Source organism: Staurois parvus, unplaced genomic scaffold, assembly GCF_062004578.1.
Source record: "Staurois parvus isolate SC_StPar_1 unplaced genomic scaffold, SC_StPar_1.0 ptg000361l, whole genome shotgun sequence".
NCBI lineage: Eukaryota > Metazoa > Chordata > Amphibia > Anura > Ranidae > Staurois > Staurois parvus.
Window position 1 is genome coordinate 18,730,284 of NW_028318157.1, and position 19,422 is coordinate 18,749,705.

A 19,422-nucleotide genomic window follows, 5' to 3' on the forward strand; every position below is an offset into this window, starting at 1 on the left:
TAGCCTTCTGGCTTTGTTTCACAGCACTGCTGCTCAGGCCTTAACCTTACACCTTTGGTAAGGTCTGGCAGACTGTCTTACACAGCACCATTGTGCTCTCCAGCAACCCTTGCACTTTATAGTCAACTTTCGCATTGTTTTCTCTGATGCTCTGGTCCTTAGGCATGGGACCGCCGTCTGTTCCATCACAGACTTTACCTACACTGTCCAGACATGCACACTCTTGCTGCTGCATGCAGTCACACAGACTCCTTGGGAGGGTGGAGTCCCAAATTACTGTCAGGTCCTAGATTACAACAGGTGTGCACCCATGCACACTCAGCCTGCTGATCTCCAGCAAGACCCGGACACAGGATTGGAGGCTTCTTCCCACTCAAAGCTCTTCATAGCCTCCAAGTGCCAGACCCTGATCTGGAAATTTAAAAACCCTGTTTAGTTTTCTCAGCTGGAGCTCCTCAATCTGCATCCGTGAGAACCCTGTGTACCTTTTAGCCCTTTTTCTACAGTGTCAGGGCCTACCAATATATATATATATATATATATATATATACAGTTGCAAGAAAAAGTATGTGAACCCCTTGGGATTACGTGGAGTTTTGCATGAATTGGGCATAAAATGTGCTCTGAACGTCATCTAAGTCACAACAATAGAAGAACACAGTCTGCTGAACATAATACTACACAAACATTAGATGTTGCCATGGTTTAATTGCACATAACATGTAAACATTCACAGTGCAGGGAGGAAAAAGTATGTGAGGCCCTAGCTTAATGACTTCTCCCAGAGCACATTGGAGCCAAGAGTGAGCCAACCTTGACTCCAATCAGTGTGATGATATTGGATGTGTTGCTGACAGCTGTCCTTCCTTAAAAAACACACACCTGTTTTGGGTTTACTGGTTTCAAGAAGCACTGTCTGATGTGAACCATGCCTCACAGAAAAGAGCTCTCAGAAGACCTACGATCAAGAATTGTTGACTTGCATGAAGCTGGAAAGGGTTACAAAAGTATCTCCAAAAGCCTTGATGTTCATGTGTCCATGGTAAGACAGACTGTCTACAAATGGAGAAAGTTTAGCACTGTTGCTACTCTCCCTAGGCGTGGTCGTCCTGTAAAAATGACTGCAAGAGCACAGCGCAGAATGCTGCATGAGGTAAAGAAGAATCCCAGAGTGTCAGCTAAAGACCTACAGAAATCTCTGGCACATGCTAACATTTTTGTTGACACATCTACAATAAAGAAAACATTAAACAAGAATGGAGTTCATGGGAGGACACCACGGAGGAAGCCATTGCTGTCCAAAAAGAAGATTTCAGCACGTTGGAAGTTTGCAAAAGAGCACCTGGATGTTCCACAGCACTACTGGCAAAATATACTGTGGACAGATGAAACCAAGATTGAGTTGTTTGGGAAGAACACACAACACTGTGTGGAGAAAAAAAGGCACAGCACACCAACATCAAAACCTCATCCCCACTGTAAAACATGGCGGAGGGAGCATCATGGTCTGGGGCTGCTTTGCTGCCTCAGGACCTGGATGGATTGTTGTCATTGATGGGAAAATGAATTCCAGAGTTTATCAAGACATTTTGCAGGAAAACGTACGACCATCTGTCCGCCAACTGAAGCTCCGCAGAGGATGGGTGAGGCAACAGGACAATGACCCAAAGCATACAAGTAATTCAACAAAACAATGGCTGCAACAGCACAGAATACGCCTTCTGGAGTGGCCCAGTCAGAGTCCTGACCTCAACCCGATTGAAATGCTGTGGCATGACCTTAAGAGAGCGATTCACACCAGACATCCCAAGAATATTGCTACACGGAAACAGTTTTGTGAAGAGGAGTGGTCCAAAATGACTCCAGATTGTGCAGGTCTAATCTGCAACTACAGGAAATGTTTGGTTGAGGTTACTGCTACCAAAGGAGGGACAACCAGTTATTAAGTCCAAAGGTTCACATACTTTTTCCTCCCTGCACTGTGAATGTTTACATGTTATGTGCAATTAAACCATTTCAACATCTAATGTTTGTGTAGTATTATGTTCAGCAGACTGCGTTCTTCTATTGTTGTGACTTAGATGACGTTCAGAGCACATTTTATGCCCAATTCATGCAAAACGCCACGGAATCCCAAGGGGTTCACATACTTTTTCTTGCAACTGTATATATATATATATATATATATATATATATATATATATATATATATATAATGTGATTTTTACTGGGTCTGGTGCGGTCCATGAGGAAATAGAGGAATTCATTCACTGCTTCCTCATCAGATTGGGGATTTTCTCCCTTCTCTGTCTCTCTCTCTGAGATGGAGAAGCAGAGATGGAATTATTTAATACAAATGGCCAGTGATTTCATCACACCTTATTATACTGTCCGTTTGTATTGAATTCAGTGGCCACTTCTCACTCAGCTGCCTGAAGAACCAGAGAACATCATCTCCGCCTCTCAGTACAGCTAGGTAAACTGCTGGATAGTAGAGATAAGCTGCTATCATCACTATCACAGCTTATCTTATTTTAATAAATATACAGCTCAGGGAGGTGCATTTTCATTGAGCTTAGTAAATAAGGTGAAACTACTCTTATTTTTCATCCAATTATGTGCAAGAAAAAAAAATGGTGTATTCTTAGTTATCATTACATATAATTGGGTATTTAATGCAAACACAGCTTCACTGTCTTTACTAAGTTCAATTTGCATTTACTTTGCTAATAGTACAGTCTCTACTCCTGAAGTAAGCCAACCACTACAATTTGCAAGTAGTAATTTAGTGAATAAGCGAGCATAAAAATAATTTGTCATAAGACTGTAACTTTTTTGTTGTACCCACCTCAGTAATACTAAATGTAGACATATTTGTTGTTGAGACTTTGATTTTGTAATAGGAGCAGGATCTGTAAATCCAACTGTTCCTTCTGCAAGATACAAGGCTTGAGTCTTGTGTGCTTTGTCTTCTTAAAATGTCACTGTATACAAAGCAGAGCAGATAACCCTACCATTGTTATCATGTCATACTCATTTTGTCAGTTGTATGTGTTGTGGTTGCCCAATACCACTCTGGCAGTTGCATCAACTCTTCTGTTATTTTTGCACAGGCAAATATTTCATGGCTATTACAGCTAACAGACGTTGTCACAGGGCCAGGGCCATTGACTTCTATAGAGTTATCCAGAGCTTCACTATCTGATGCTACAGTATATTTTTCTAATCTGTCTTAAAGTCATGAAGGCTTGCCTTTTGTCTTCTGTTCTACCTGCTTTAGCTCATGGTCCCTTTGAACAGGTATTTTGTTCATAATTGCTGTTTCATGTGGATTCTCCTTTTTATTTAATACAAGTGTAGGTTGAATAGAGAAAGATAAATAAAAGCCCAAAACATATGACTCTCTTTAGTGAGAAATCCTTTGGGATAAATAGAGGGAGGCTGCGTTTTCACTGTTGAATGTAAATTCTTCTGAAGTGGAACTAATCATTTAAAGGATAGTTTGGGTTGTCCTAACAACGCCGCAGAATTGAAAGGGCTCCTTTTTGTTGAAGATATGTTTTCTTTCTTTCAGTCAAAACTGATGATGATACCCCTTTCACACTCTGTCCTCCCATATCATAAATCTTAACTCACTGCTCCCAAAATCTCACTTTAAGATGCCAAGACCCAGCGGGTGAGAAACGTCCAGAGAGGGACACTGGAGAAGCTGTAATAAAGCAAGGAGAATTGAAATGGGAGTGTATGGGACAGGATATGAAGAGAGGCAGGCAGATAAAAATTAGACATATTGATAACAGAAAAACAGGTAAACAAACAAAATAGTGTTAAAATATATATAAATATAAACAAACATCAATATGTGGTTAATCTTAGGTATAAGATTACATTTTAATTGAAATATTATTTTATTTGAAGAAATGATATTGCAGTTTTAGGAAGGTGCCTGCAAGTTTAATGGCCTTGCAGATTCTGTTATCAGTCAGCTCTCCAACTATTACTGAATTTTCAATGGAAGGGAACTATAGCAGGAGGATAAAGACTTACAATAATGATTTGGAGTGCAGTGATGATGGTGGTGGTGTACATTATATTAATTTGACAACTGCATGTCAACTGTTAACTGCTTGCTAACCGTCCACAGTAATTTTTAACTGCAGGTGGCTCGTGCAGCCAAAATTCATGTGCTTGTACATCATTGTGACTGCTCCAGTTTAAGACCATGCTGCCCCCGCAACTGCTGTGTCCACAGGACACAGCGGATTGCAGTTCCCAGGACTGGGCTGCTTTGAGAGGCCTGAGGATCATGTAATCGCTATGCACTCACATGATCACAATGTCTACAAAGCTGTTATGAATGAACCTCATCCATAACAGCTCTGCTTCTTATGCACCATGTGATTAGCTAATCACAGATTGCTAGTAATCATGATTATTATGAATGAAACTTATTCATGCCAATTCAAATGATCATCCTTGTAACATCAATCAAAGTGTAAAAAAAAATCCCTAACACCCTTTCCCCCCCAAGAGTAGTACAGTGGTGCTATGGTGACATTGAACTACTCTGATAAAAGTATGTAAAAATAATTTAAAAATAAAGGTAAAAAAATACAAATTGTATAAAAAAATCACCAGTTTCCCTGATCACCACCACACCACTCATATGATGATGCTGTACTGGGCTGGTGACAGTATGTAAAAAAAAAAGTAATTTTCCAGAAAATTTGTGACAGAAATTATAACAATGGTGTATTTTGGGTGGTATTTGTACTGTTCTGGCATTTTAAGGGAATCAAGAAATAAAATAGACCATCAATACATCAGGATTGATCAATTTGCAAATATATACATATCATAGTTTGTAGACGCTATAACTTTCACACTGACTAAATAATATACACTTATTAAGATTTTTTTTATCAAAGGCATGTAGCAGAATACATTTTGGCCTAAATTTACAAAGAATTTTTTTATTGAATATTTTTTATAACAGAAAGTAGAAACTATTCAAAATTTTCAGTCCTTTTTCATTTATATAATAAAAAATAACAAAAAAAACCCAATGGTGATCAAAACAACCAAAAGAAAGTTCTATTTGTGTGAAAAATTAATATAAATTTAATTTGTGTATGATATTGTATGACTGTGCAATTGCCAGTTAAAATAGCTAAGTGCCAAATAGCAAACAATTTAACTGATGGCTGGACATTCTCCTTCAGGATTTTCTGGTAGGTTTCATCAATTATGGCAACTTGTCCAGATCCTGAAGCTGCAAAGCAGCCCCAGACCATCACACTACCAACACCATGTTTGGCTTTTGGTATGATGTTCTTTTTATTAAATACTGTTAGTTTTATGCCAGATGTAACAGGACGCACACCTTCCAAAACGTTCAACTTTTGTCTCATCAGTCCACAGAATATTTGCCCAAAGGTCTTGGGATAATCAATATGTTTTTGGCAAATATCAGATGAGCCTTTGTGTTCTTTTTAGTCAGCAGTGGCTTCCACCTTGGAACTCTCCTATGGATGCCATTTTTGTCCACTCTCTTTCTTATTGCTGAATCATGAACACTGACCTTAACTTGGGCAAGCGAGGCCTACAGTTCTTTAGCTGTTGTTCTGTGTTCTTTTATGACCTCCTGGATGAGTCGTTGTTGTGCTCTTGGAGTAATTTTGGTAGGCCAGCCTGGGAAGGTTAACCACTGTTCCAAGTTTTCTCAATTTGTGGATAATGACTCTCACCATAGTTTTCTGGAGTCCCAATGCCTTAGAAATGTCTTTGCAACCCTTTCCAGATTGATATATGCCAATTACTTTGTTTAGATCACAGCATGATGTGTTGCTTTTTGAGATCTTTTAGCATGCTTCACTTTGCCAGACAGTTTCTAGTAATTTCTTGATTCAACAGGTCTGACAGTAATCAAGCCTGGGTGTGGCAAGTGAAATTTAACTGAGCTTTACAAATACGTGGTTAATCACAGATCATTCAAGATTTAGTAAGGGGGAAGGCAATTACTTTTTTACTTAGGGCCAGGCAGGTGTGGACAGCTTTTTTCCCCTTAATAAATATAATCATAATTTAAAAACTGAATTTTGTATTTACTTGGGTTATCTTTGTGTAATATTAAAATTTGTTTGACAATCTGAATCATTGAAGTGTGACAAATATATCAGGAAGGGGGCAAATACTTTTTCACAGTACTGTATATAATGGGACATTATTGGTACCCTTGAGGTCATTATATTTCTCTATATCTATACATGATAATATACATAATGATTACATGAAAATAGCATTTTTTAACAAAAGTTCATTAAAACATTAAAAAATAATAACATCAGCAAATGTTTTTTGTACATAAAACCCCTACATTAATGACACCTCCTAGCCTGAGCCCACCATTTCCCTTTTCAATTTATCATTTGTATTATTTGTCAAATAATTAGTGTATTCATGTCAGTGGAAACCTTCTTTGCCACAGAAGAAAAGGAAGACAGTCCATAGCTATCTAGACATTTCTTGGATCAAATTCCATTTCTTTAGAAGATATGGAGGTATTTACAGGTGAAACTCGAAAAATTAGAATATCGTGCAAAAGTTCATTTATTTCAGTAATGCAACTTAAAAGGTGAAACTAATATATGAGATAGACTCATTACATGCAAAACAAGATAGTTCAAGCTGTGATTTGTCATAATTGTGATGATTATGGCTTACAGCTCATGAAAACCCCAAATCCACAATCTCAGAAAATTAGAATATTACATGCAATCAATAAAACAAGGATTGTACATAGAACAATATCAGACCTCTGAAAAGTATAAGCATGCATATGTACTCTATACTTGGTTTGGGCCCCTTTTGCAGCAATTACTGCCTCAATGCGGCGTGGCATGAAAGCTATCAGCCTGTGGCACTGCTGAGGTGTTATGGAAGACCAGGATGCTTCAATAGCATTGTTTGGTCTCATGTCTCTCATCTTTCTCTTGGCAATGCCCCATAGATTCTCTATGGGGTTCAGGTCAGGCGAGTTTGCTGGCCAATCAAGCACAGTAATCCCACGGTCATTGAACCAGGTTTTGATGCTTTTGGCAGTGTGGGCAGGTGCCAAGTTCTGCTGGAAAATGAAGTCAGCATCCCTATAAAGCTCGTCTGCGGAAGGAAGCATGAAGTGCTCCAAAATCTCCTGGTAGATGGCTGCGTTGACCCTTGACTTAATGAATCACAGTGGACCAACACCAGCAGATGACATGGCTCCCCAAATCAACACAGACTGTGGAAACTTCACACTGGACTTCAAGCATCTTGCAGTGTGTGGCTCTCCATTCTTCGTCCATACTCTGGGTCCTTGGTTTCCAAATGAGATGCAAAAGTTGCTCTCATCAGAAAAGAGGACTTTGGACTACTGAGCAACAGACCAGGTCTGTTTTTCTTTAGCCCAGGTAAGACGCTTCTGACGTTGTTTGTTGTTCAGGAGCGGCTTGACAAGAGGAATACGACATTTGAAGCCCATGTCCAGGATCCGTCTGTGTGTGGTGGCTCTTGATGCACTGACTCCAGCCTCAGTCCACTCCTTGTGAAAGTCCCCAACGCTTTTGAATAGCCTTTTCCTGACAATCCTCTCCAGGCTGCGGTCATCCCTGCTGCTTGTGCACCTTTTTCTTCCACACTTTTCCCTTCCACATAAGTTTCTATTAGTGCTGTGATATAGCACTTTGGGAACATCCAACTTCTTTTGCAATTACCTTTTGAGGCTTTCCCTCCTTATGGAGGGTGTCAATGATGGTTTTTTGCACAACTGTCAGGTCAGCAGTCTTTCCCATGATTGTGATTCCTACTGAACCAGACTGAGAGACCATTTAAAGGCTCAGGAACCCTTTGCAGGTGTTATGGCTTACTTAGCTGATTAGAGTGGGACACTTTGAGCCTAGAATATTGCACCTTTTCACAATATTCTAATTTTCTGAGATTGTGGATTTAGGGTTTTCATGAGCTGTAAGCCATAATCATTACAATTATGACAAATCATGGCTTGAACTATCTTTCTTTGCATGTAATGAGTCTATCTCATATGTTAGTTTCACCTTTTAAGTTGCATTACTGAAATAAATGAACTTTTGCACAATATTCAAATTTTTTGAGTTTCACCTGCATATACAGAACTCAGTGTATGGAGTTAGTTACAATCCAGATTTAAAAACCATAATCATTACAATTATGACAAATCATGGCTTGAACTATCTTTCTTTGCATGTAATGAGTCTATCTCATTAATTAGTTTCACCTTTTAAGTTGCATTACTGAAATAAATGAACTTTTGCACAATATTCAAATTTTTTGAGTTTCACCTGCATATACAGAAAGTGTATGGAGTTAGTTACAATCCAGATTTAAAAACCATACATGCTGTGGAAAGCTTTCTTTGGAAAGAGTAGGGGACCAAATAAGAGGTGTTTGCCACTACCAACTGCATCAAAAAGGGGAATATAGCAGTGGGTTACGCTTTGGGTAATACAGTGTTCCAATATAGACTATTTTAATGTTCTTATTTGGGGGATGGCATTTTAAACTGCCATTAGCTGTAATTTCTGATGACCACAAGATTGCAATAAAGCATATACAGGTCTAGCTGTATATCAGCCCATGATTTCCAATAGCTTGACAAATAGACCTATATCTACACAAGCTCAGGTGTTGCCAAGCATAAATAGTGCATATCCTTTTGATAGCAACAATTTCCTTATATTGGCAGTGACACCTACTCCTCCTCTTTCATAAGTAGGAAATGTAATAGCCATAGCTACAATAGCTCTGAGTGGCATGATCATATATATATATATATATATATATATACTGTATATATATAATCCTATATATTCTAATCATTATTTTAAGTCAAATGCATGTATATACAGTGTTAGTGAGCAGACATGCCACTGGTTTGCCTTCAATGTTTTTTGCCTTGACAGTTTCCTTATCGGAAATTGGTAGCAATTCTTTTTGAACCTGTCATAGCAATAGCAACATGTTAGTGTAAATCAGAACCAACTGAATTTGTTGCATGCGTTAGTAATGTGTATGAAAATGCTTTTTTGAATTCCCCTTACTTTACTGTTAAATACTTTACTGAAATATTTTGCATATACGTACTACATACAAAGAAATCTTGTCACAAGTTAACCTGCAGTTTCTTGTTTGTGTATTCTCACCTCCTTGCTGCATTGCTTTTCCTGATTCCCTTCACATGTGTGGTTTGTCTGTGCCCACCTATGGGCATTGCCTGCTATTCTCTGGGTTTTATTTCCTTCCCTTCCATCACATCCTGGCCCGCCTCCTAGTTTGCTTGTCTATATAAGACATGCTCAGTCTAGCCCACTTTGCCTGAGCAACTTCTTAGTTCTCTGAGCTCCTGTTTTTTGCTACTCTTGTATCCTGTATCTGACTACCTGTGTACTGACCTCGGCTTCATCCACTGACTGTGCTTGTTTTCCACCCATCCTGACCTTGGCTTGTCTATTGGATTTCCTGTTATCTCCTGCCATTGTACTCTGCTCATGCGATCAGTCTTCTCATTCTCAGCTGGGCGTACCTGGGGGCCATGACCTGGTTCTAGCTTGCTGCAAGTCCATCCTTACCATCAGGGGCTCTGGTGAAGAAGCAGACTGGGGCTTAAACTCTGTGCCCTGGCAAACCCCAAGTTGGAGATCCACAAGAGCTCAATACCACAAGCACATGACAAATCTAGTACCCACAGTGAAACCCTTTAGCACATTTTAAATATTTCCCCATCTTACACAAGCAATATTTACTAAGCATATAATAAATACAATAAAAGTAAAATGATTTAAATATTAATTGTAGACAATGAATTTAAAATACAGTTCAAAACATGAAGCACAAGGCATGTCCTTTAGTATATAAGAAGGAGAACATACAAATAATCTTTATTTTAGAAAAGTTAGTAAAAATAAAAATATGTAGGAATAATAGACCATGGGACCCACAACTGCTAGTGAATATTGTTGAAAAAATGGTCAAGTGGCAGAATAACTAGAGATGAGCGAATTATTCAAAAATTCGATTCGGCTGATTCGCCGAATTTGCGGGAGAAATTCGATTCGATGCGAATTTATTCGCCGCGAATTTAACTTATTTAAAGGGTTTCTAGGCTTCAGAGAGCCTTTATATTAGTGCAGAACACTGTACCTTTAATTTAAATGCCCTTGGAGTCTGCTGGGGAAGAGAAATAATACTGTCAGTCAGTATGACATGCAGATGAGTGCCGTCGATCTTAGAATCACCGCACACTTCACTCATTTGGGCAGTCACGGGGCACGACGAAGAAGAAGAAGAAGAAGAATGAAAAGAAGAATGAAAAGAAGAAGAAGAAGAATGAAAAGAAGAATGAAAAGAAGAAGAAGAAGAATGAAAAGAAGAATGAGAAGAAGAATGAAAAGAAGAATGAGAAGAAGAATGAAAAGAAGAAGAAGAAGAATGAAAAGAAGAATGAAAAGAAGAATGAAAAGAAGAATGAAAAGAAGAATGAGAAGAATGAAAAGAAGAATGAAAAGAAGAAGAAGAAGAATGAAAAGAAGAATGAGAAGAATGAAAAGAAGAATGAAAAGAAGAAGAAGAAGAAGAAGAATGAAAAGAAGAAGAAGCAGAATGAAAAGAAGAATGAAAAGAAGAAGAAGAAGAATGAAAAGAAGAACAATGAAAAGAAGAATGAAAAGAAGAAGAAGAAGAATGAAAAGAAGAAGAAGAATGAAAAGAAGAATGAAAAGAAGAAGAAGAAGAATGAAAAGAAGAAGAAGAAGAATGAAAAGAAGAATGAAAAGAAGAAGAAGAAGAATGAAAAGAAGAAGAAGAAGAATGAAAAGAAGAAGAAGAATGAAAAGAAGAAGAAGAATGAAAAGAAGAAGAAGAAGAAGAATGAAAAGAAGAATGAAAAGAAGAAGAAGAAGAATGAAAAGAAGAAGAAGAAGAATGAAAAGAAGAAGAAGAAGAATGAAAAGAAGAATGAAAAGAAGAAGAAGAAGAATGAAAAGAAGAATGAAAAGAAGAAGAAGAAGAATGAAAAGAAGAATGAAAAGAAGAAGAAGAATGAAAAGAAGCATGAAAAGAAGAAGAAGAAGAATGAAAAGAAGAAGAAGAAGAATGAAAAGAAGAAGAAGAAGAAGAATGAAAAGAAGAAGAAGAAGAATGAAAAGAAGAATGAAAAGAAGAAGAAGAAGAATGGAAAGAAGAAGAAGAAGAATGAAAAGAAGAAGAAGAAGAATGAAAAGAAGAAGAAGAATGAAAAGAAGAAGAAGAAGAATGAAAAGAAGAATGAAAAGAAGAAGAAGAAGAATGAAAAGAAGAAGAAGAATGAAAAGAAGAAGAAGAAGAATGAAAAGAAGAATGAAAAGAAGAAGAAGAAGAATGAAAAGAAGAAGAAGAATGAAAAGAAGAAGAAGAAGAATGAAAAGAAGAATGAAAAGAAGAAGAAGAAGAATGAAAAAAAGAAGAAGAATGAAAAGAAGAATGAAAAGAAGAAGAAGAAGAATGAAAAGAAGAAGAAGAATGAAAAGAAGAATGAAAAGAAGAAGAAGAAGAACAATGAAAAGAAGAAGAAGAATGAAAAGAAGAAGTATTCCAGTACAGCAAAAAGTGTATCTGCAGAGAGCTCCGCTATTTCTGACAGTTCTCTGACAGTTCCTTCACATTTACAGCGGTTGAAACATTGTATCTATTTATTTCCGAATAAAAACATCTGTATCCTAAATGGAAACAAATAGATACAATGTTTCAACTGCTGTAAATGAACTGTCAGAACTGTCAGAAATAGCGGAGCTCTCTGCAGTGACACTTTTGCCGGCTGATCGGGAAAAATTTGATTCGTGCACCCGAAGTTTGCTAAAATTCAGATTCGATGCGAATCGAATTTTTCCCGATATTCGAAACGAATTCCACTTCGTCTGGTTCGATTCGCTCATCTCTAAGAATAACCTATGCATTTAGAATCAGATGTGTCACTTACATGGGAGCTGAAAACTGCCTCAGGCCAGAAAGATAGGTCAATCCTAAAAGGTATATCACAAAGGACAGGAGAAGAGGTGTTGCTAAAATCATCATTAAAGCTATGGCAGTGGGTGGAATTTCTCTTGCAGCTTCCTGTTGATGACAACAGTGTGTCATGCCTATATAATGTACCACTTGTAGTGTCTACCAGAAAGGGCATGTAACGTAGGAGCATCACTGAAAACAGGTACAAAGCTGAGGTTCAATTTGAAAAGGATTCAGGGAACTGGAAGTTAGAGGTGACAAAATTGAAGCCCAAAAATTCATTAAGTGACATGCTTGCCTTAAAGCTGTGGTGTTACAAAACAGTATGATTTTCAAAGACAGTTTCACCAACAGCGTATACTGGCAACACTTATTTGGCTGTGGAATTAATTTTTTATTTTACAACTAGCTTGGCTTACATACAGCAATAGCAACCAAATCTGATTGATTTCAGCTTAAAATAAAAAATGTTCCCATGCACTATTAGCAGCAATGTCTGCTATTTTATCATGTGGTAATAGTCTTGCTTTGATAGTCAGATAGAAATTGGCCAGTAGTTTGCTGAGGCTGTCCCAGTTCCCATTGATGCAAAAGTATTCTGCCACTTTACAATTTCTATCAAGCTCTCATTAAGACTGCAGATGACACAGCAGTGCAAAATTGGCCAGCAGCATGCAGAGAATAAACTAAAATGTGCTAGAGAAAAAGCACAGGACATGTTTTACTACAGGAATTAAAACTGAACTCCAGGAAAAGGGGGTTTTGCAAATCCGGTAGGAAACCTGTGAATCCCAAATATAGCATTAAACCCCATTGATGGGGAATTTAATCTTGCTATTCTTCTGATCTTTTACATGGCTAAGTTGCAAGCTATTGCTAAAAATGTGACATGGAAAGCTGGGCACCATATTATACATGCTGTTTGAAGGGCAATATTAAAAATATAAAAATCCTTTATATAACGTGCTTGGGAAATACCTTAAAGACGCACATGAAGTTATGGATCAGTACAATGTAATGCTTTAAAAGTGACATGTAAATAGAGAAAAAAATGGCATGTGGTTCCCATAAAATTGAAACTAGATCCTTATCCAAGTATGCAGCCTGGGGGGTGGGGGGCTAAGAAAGGGAGGGCACTGAGTTTGCAGTCCCTCCTTCCAGAATCTTACCAGTCAGAGGACAGTGTCCTCTTATGGAGGGGTAGGAGTGACTTTTGTCTGCTGTTAGAAACCAAAGATCATCATTCACTCTTTTCCCATTGTGACTCAGGAACTGCCTTGAAATTTTGTCATTGAATACTAAGCCGGATTTAAATTGTTAAGTTGGAGATTTCACATCATCCACCCTTCCTATCTACCTCAGCCAATCAGAGCCTGCCTAATATTCACTGTCAAAAATACAAAAAGTTCCTGAATGGAAAGGAAAGACAAAGTGCACAATGCTCTTTGTTTACGGAAGCCGAAAGAAGTCACTCCTACCCTTCTGGAAGAAAACATTTCGTGGTAATGCTACTACAGTGAATTGCAATGTCCCTAGTTGCCATATAGTTATGGCATGTGTAACATTGGTTTTAAACAAGCTTGCCAACAGTAGGCCTGTCTTGTGAAAATATTCCTGGAGTCACACTTTAGGTTTACAGTGGAAACACTTGTAAATAAGATGGAAATATAAAATCATGAATTTATTTTTGTTTCTCACTCTATTTTTAACCTGTACCATAATGATCAAGAAAGGGTTAAAATTAAAACTTTACCAGCTTACTTGGGACATTACAAAAGCTAACCAGCCATTACAGAATGGAAAAGACCTTTATACTTGTATCTCTCCAGGAATGCGGATGCCAGCAAACTTACCTGCCTGCCTTGCTGGTCCTGGTATGCTTAGGTGATGTATTGATGAATCATGCATTTCCCTTACATTTTTATAATCAAAAAGATTATAAGAGAAGTACAGCCAAAACCCATTTATTCTGCACTTCTGTGACCCATTTTCATCCCCAACGGGCTAAAGCCTTTTGTCGGATGACGTCACAGAGATGGTCCAGACTTGGGAAAGATAGCAACCATATGGTTGGGATCCACCCAGGAGCCTGGACCAGACCTGCTTCAGCCTCTCAGTGAGCCACTGAGAGTGTGAGCCAGAATCTCCGACCCCCTGCATAGCCCAGTGCTCCAGTGAGCTTCAGTGACTGTTGGAGGGGCAGAGCAGACAGCTGGACACTGACAGTCCTGGCTGTCTGCTCAGAGTAGCGGGGAGAACTGAGTGATCAGTGATGTTTGATCACTCAGTTCTCAGCCTTAGAACCGGTGGGGAACTGATGGAGCATCGGATCGATGCTGCATCCACTTAGGTAAGTATGATTTTAAAAACAAAATCCAATACTTCTCTTTTAAGTACTAATGACTCAGTAGTAGGCCAGGTACTATTGGAAATAATGACCAATATATCAATTTGTCCAAACTAAGATTGGAACAATCTTCCAGTTGAATTGGTTCAAACCCTGGGTTCGCTTAGAGTACCCCAAATAGTGGCCCTTGGGGCAAAAAAAAGTTAAAATTGCAACCTCTCCAATTATTTTGTAGTAAGTTTTCTAGGTTGTCATATCTGCAGGAAGGTGGGGGGGATTGTACAGACACAATGAGGTTGATTTTCAAAAAATGGAGAGAGCAAAATCGGGTGTAGCTCTGCATAGAAACCAATCAGCTTCCAAGTTTTTTGTCAAAGCCTAATTGAACAAGCTGAAATTGATTAGCCACCATTCACAGTTGCACCAGATTTTGCACACTCCCATTCTATTAAACCAACCCCAAAAATTTGCTGTACAGGGACTAGAGGAGGATGATGCCAATTCACATTCTACCTATATTTCTTGGATTCTAATACATCAACAATTTTCTTATTTGGTTTCTTGGATTAAAACGTTTAAGGACTCCTTTCTTAGTCAACCAATGGAAGTGTTTACAATATGCAAGGCCTCATGGAGCAGAGTTTGCTTGTAAAGCTTTTAAAAATACAAGGGTGCATGTCTAAATAACACATACACTATATTGCCAACAGTATTGGGACACCCCTCCAAATCATTGGATTCAGGTGTTCTAATCACCTGAATGGCCACAGGTGTATAAAATCAAGCACCTAGGCATGCATGACTGCTTCTACAAACATTTGTGAAAGAATGGGTCGCTCTCAGGAGCTCAGTGGATTCAAGTGTGGAACTGTGATAGGTTGCCACCTGTATCTTAAGTCCATCCATGAAATTTCCTTGCTACCAAATATTCCATGGTCAACTGTTAGTGGTATTATAACAAAGTGCAAGCAACTGGGAACAACAGCCATGTAAAATGACTGAGAAGGGTCAGTGAATGCTGAAGAGCACAGTGAGCAGAAGTTGCCAACTGTCTGCAGAGTCAATAGCTAAAGACCTCCAAACTTTGTGTGGCCTGCAGATTAGCACAACAACAGTGCTTAGAGAGCTTCATGGAATGGTCTCTATGGATGAGCAACTGAATCCAAGCCTTACATCACCAAGTGCGATGCAGTGGTGTAAAGCACGCCACCACTGGACTCTAGAGCAGTGGAGACATGTTCTCTGGAGTGACAAATCATGTTTCTCTGTCTGAAAATCCAATGAATATGTCTGGGTTTGGCAATTGCCAGGAGAACGGTACTTTCCTAACTGCATTGTGTAAAGTTTGGTGGAGGGAGGATTATGGTGTGGGGTTGTTTTTCAGGGGTTGGGCTTGGCCCCTTAGTTCCAGTGAATGGAATTCTTAAGGCATCAGTATACCAAGGGATGGCCCCTTCCAGTTCCAACATGACTGCGCACCAGTGCACAAGGCAAGGTCCATAAAGACATGGATGAGTGAGTTTGGGGTGGAGGAACTTGACTGGCCTGCACAAAGTCCTGACCTCAACCCTATAGAACACCTTTGGAATGAATTAGAGCTGAAACTGTGAGCCAGGCCTTCTTGTCCGACATCAGTGCCTGACCTCACAAATGTGCTTCTGAAAGAATAGTAAAACATTCCCATAGACACACTCCTTAACCTTGTGGACAGCCTTCCCAGAAGAGTTAAAGCTGTTATAGCTGCAAAGAGTGGGCCAACTCAATATTGAACCCTATGGACTAAGATTGAGATGCCCTTAAAGTTCATGTGCGTGTAAAGGCAGGCGTCCCAATACTTTTGGCAATATAGTGTATGCTGCACTAAATTCATACAAAACCACTGTTTTATAGAAATGTTTAACAATATATTTCTAGAGGTCTTCCATATTCAGTCATGTAGCCATGTAGTCATGTTTGTTTTTTTTATGAAACTGAGGGTTGGTATGAACCAGGATCAAGGCTGCCCTATCTGGTTGAATATTTAGTTGTACATATCAAGGCTTCCTACATAACTGAGAAAAAGTGTATATCTTATTGGAACACTGCAAATTAATTAAACTGAAATAACTTCAAAGATTGACCTCTACCTTTTTGCTTTCTATTTAACTATATACAAGAAATTAAAGGGGAATAAAGGACTGCATATTTGGAATTCCACTAATGCTACACATATTCTGAAACCTAGAGACAAATAGCATTTCATAGCAACTGAGGGAGACCTAGCAAATTTTACTGGGGACTAATGAATCATGTTACCACAGTGTAGAAAAAAAGTAACTGTTATTAATTTATTTTTACTCATTTAAATATCAAAATCCTTCTCGCAATAAAAGGCACACACAAGAGTACTAATAATGGCTACAAGTGCGTTAACCTAGTAAAATGATTTTAGGTTTAGGGTGAAAACCCTATACAAGCATTGAAGTCTGTGGGAATTGTATCTAATTATTTTCATTTTTGTTAAGGTTATTGATAGCTGGGCACTGCAATGTGGAATGTGTACCAATGCAAAAAATTGTAAAAAAAAGTTGGGAAAGGGGCACTAAGAGCAACTGGGGGGGTGATTTACAGCTGCATGTAAAGTTACAAAGCAGTATGATCCAACCCCTTAAAAATGACTGGTTTGTTTACAACAGAAGCTGGGGATCTATCATTTAGTGGCAGTAGCCCAACTGCTGCTAAATGACAGATCCCCAGTTGGATTCTATTTGTAAACAAAAAAGCCATGGATCTCTTATTTAGGGGTGGTAGCGCTGCCATCACTAAGTGACATATCCCTGATGGTGGAGCAGCATAGTCAGGTTGTGCAGCGTGCAAACATCATCAGGCAACATTGTCAGGTGGAGGGTTTTCAAGACTGAGGTCTATATTGCTAGATGATTTGATTGACGTTGGATCTACAGTACACCTAGGGAGGTTTTTTGGTATGGCTGTATAAATTTAAAATTTTGGTGGAATGCTAACTATGGGTACCACAGACTCATTCCCCGGAGGAAGGGTTGGAAGATTATTGGGGGGGCTTATTCTAAAGGGAGCTCCAAAATTCTGATAACTCATCATAAGAACCACAGTGGGATAAGGTTCCTTGGAAAAGAGGGAGGTTTTACTGTCCCCCTTGCAATGGACCCTACCAGTGTTAACGGCATGTATCATGGTATGGTTCACGAAGAAGAAAGAGATGCATGCTCACTACCTTCATTTTCCTGGCCTCTCAGGCTGCATGCCTGGATAAGGGTCTCATTTAAATGTAAAGTCCCCTTTTGCAGGCATAGTTATGTAAAATATTGAAAATAAGTGCCTATACTGTTTAAAATCCAGTAATACACTGTTTCCCCTTGCTCTGCTCTCTATTTTCCAGCACTGTGCTGAAAATGTAGGAGCCAATCTGCTGACAGCTTAAAGATTTTCTGCTACATTGGGGCTCTGGCCTTCAGCAAAATGGAAGCCTTCAGCAAGAAGAAACAGTAACAATGCTGGAGACAATTTACAACACACAACAATTTGGTAGCATAATTATTAATGTGGAATGTATGTTCCTTACTAAGGAACATTATTTTAAAATTATCAAGCAAAGGACAAGGGGAACTGGACATTGGGACATGTATCAATGCAGAAAAACAAAATCCCATACAGCAGGATCCACTTTTTGATACAAATTTAAAGGCAGCATAGTAAAAAAAAAACATGCTTGAAATATGCCTTTAACCATCTTTTAGCCGCCATGGTAAGACAATAGTGGAAGAAAACTGCTTGCAGCTGGCCAGCTCAGTATTCCTTACATCAACTACATTCCCCACTCTGCTTAAAGTTCATGGTTCAATGACCATGAACGTATAACATAGGATCCTCTAGACCACGGGTCTCCAAAATTTTCAGTGTGAGGACCACATCATATATTTTACATATTTTAAAATAAATATTTTTGTCTTATAAATGAATGAATAATATACTGCACGGGTGTCAAACTGGCGGCCCTCCAGCTGTTGCCAAACTACAAGTCCCAAGAAGCTTTGCAAGATTGACAGTTACAAGCATGACTCTCAAAGGCAGAGGCATGATGGGACTTGTAGTTTCACACAGCTGGAGGGCTGTCGGTTTGCCACCCCTGATTTACTGTATGAATTAAAGTGTAAGTTTTACTTGGACCTTTTTGTAATGAGCATGATATAATTCAGAACAACAAAGGAAATGCTTTCATAAAACAAAGCAAACAATTTCCAAATACATTTTAGCCCATCAGAGTCCACTCTCACATCAGGGTCTCTATCAGAATCTCCTTTACATCAGAGTCACCACCAAAGTTTGTGCTTACATCAGAGTCCATTTTCATATTAGATTTCCCATCAGGTGGTAAGGGGGGGTTCTTGATGTTGGAGAAAAACAGGGACCATAGGTTTACCTGAAGATCTCTAAGAGACCTATGCGAGAGCCCACTGACCATAGCTGCTGACAAGACAAAATTCTGAAGAGCCCAGAATTTACTCCCCGGCTGTAGTTTGGAGACCCCCTGCTCTAGACTCTTTTTTACCAAAGAATAACTGCAGTCAATGGCAGAAAACCCTCTGATTGCTGACATTTATAACAACAGGTGCACATTGTACAGTTGCTACACAGTATTCAAGCAGCTTAATTAGGATGTAAAGCAGGTTTTATCCTGAAATAAAAATAAGAGTGTGTTATTTTAGAGACAATAGCCACAAATATTGTACAAAAATCATAAGATGAGGGCTGCACTTCTTCCAATGTTTGATCTTGGTAACAGATGGGTGCTCACTGTCTGTAGTGGATGACACAGTGCAAACCACAGTGAAACAATAAGACATCTCCAGCACTCTACTGCCAAAATATACACTCTTTTGAGTATCTAACTGATTTTTATAGTGATGGTTGCAGTTGCATTAGTTTTCCATTTTCCAAAACTGCAAACGAGCTGGGTTTTGCTACAGACCCATGCTCAACCTGAAGCTCTTCCTTATTGGAGGACA

At 38.7% G+C, this 19,422-nt stretch overlaps 1 protein-coding gene across 1 annotated transcript in view; it reads left to right on the forward strand.

Moving 5' to 3' along the window:
- The window catches only part of LOC149456531 (uncharacterized), a 187,836-nt gene that overhangs the window by 90,925 nt on the left and 77,489 nt on the right, over positions 1 to 19,422 (forward strand). The window lies entirely within an intron of this gene.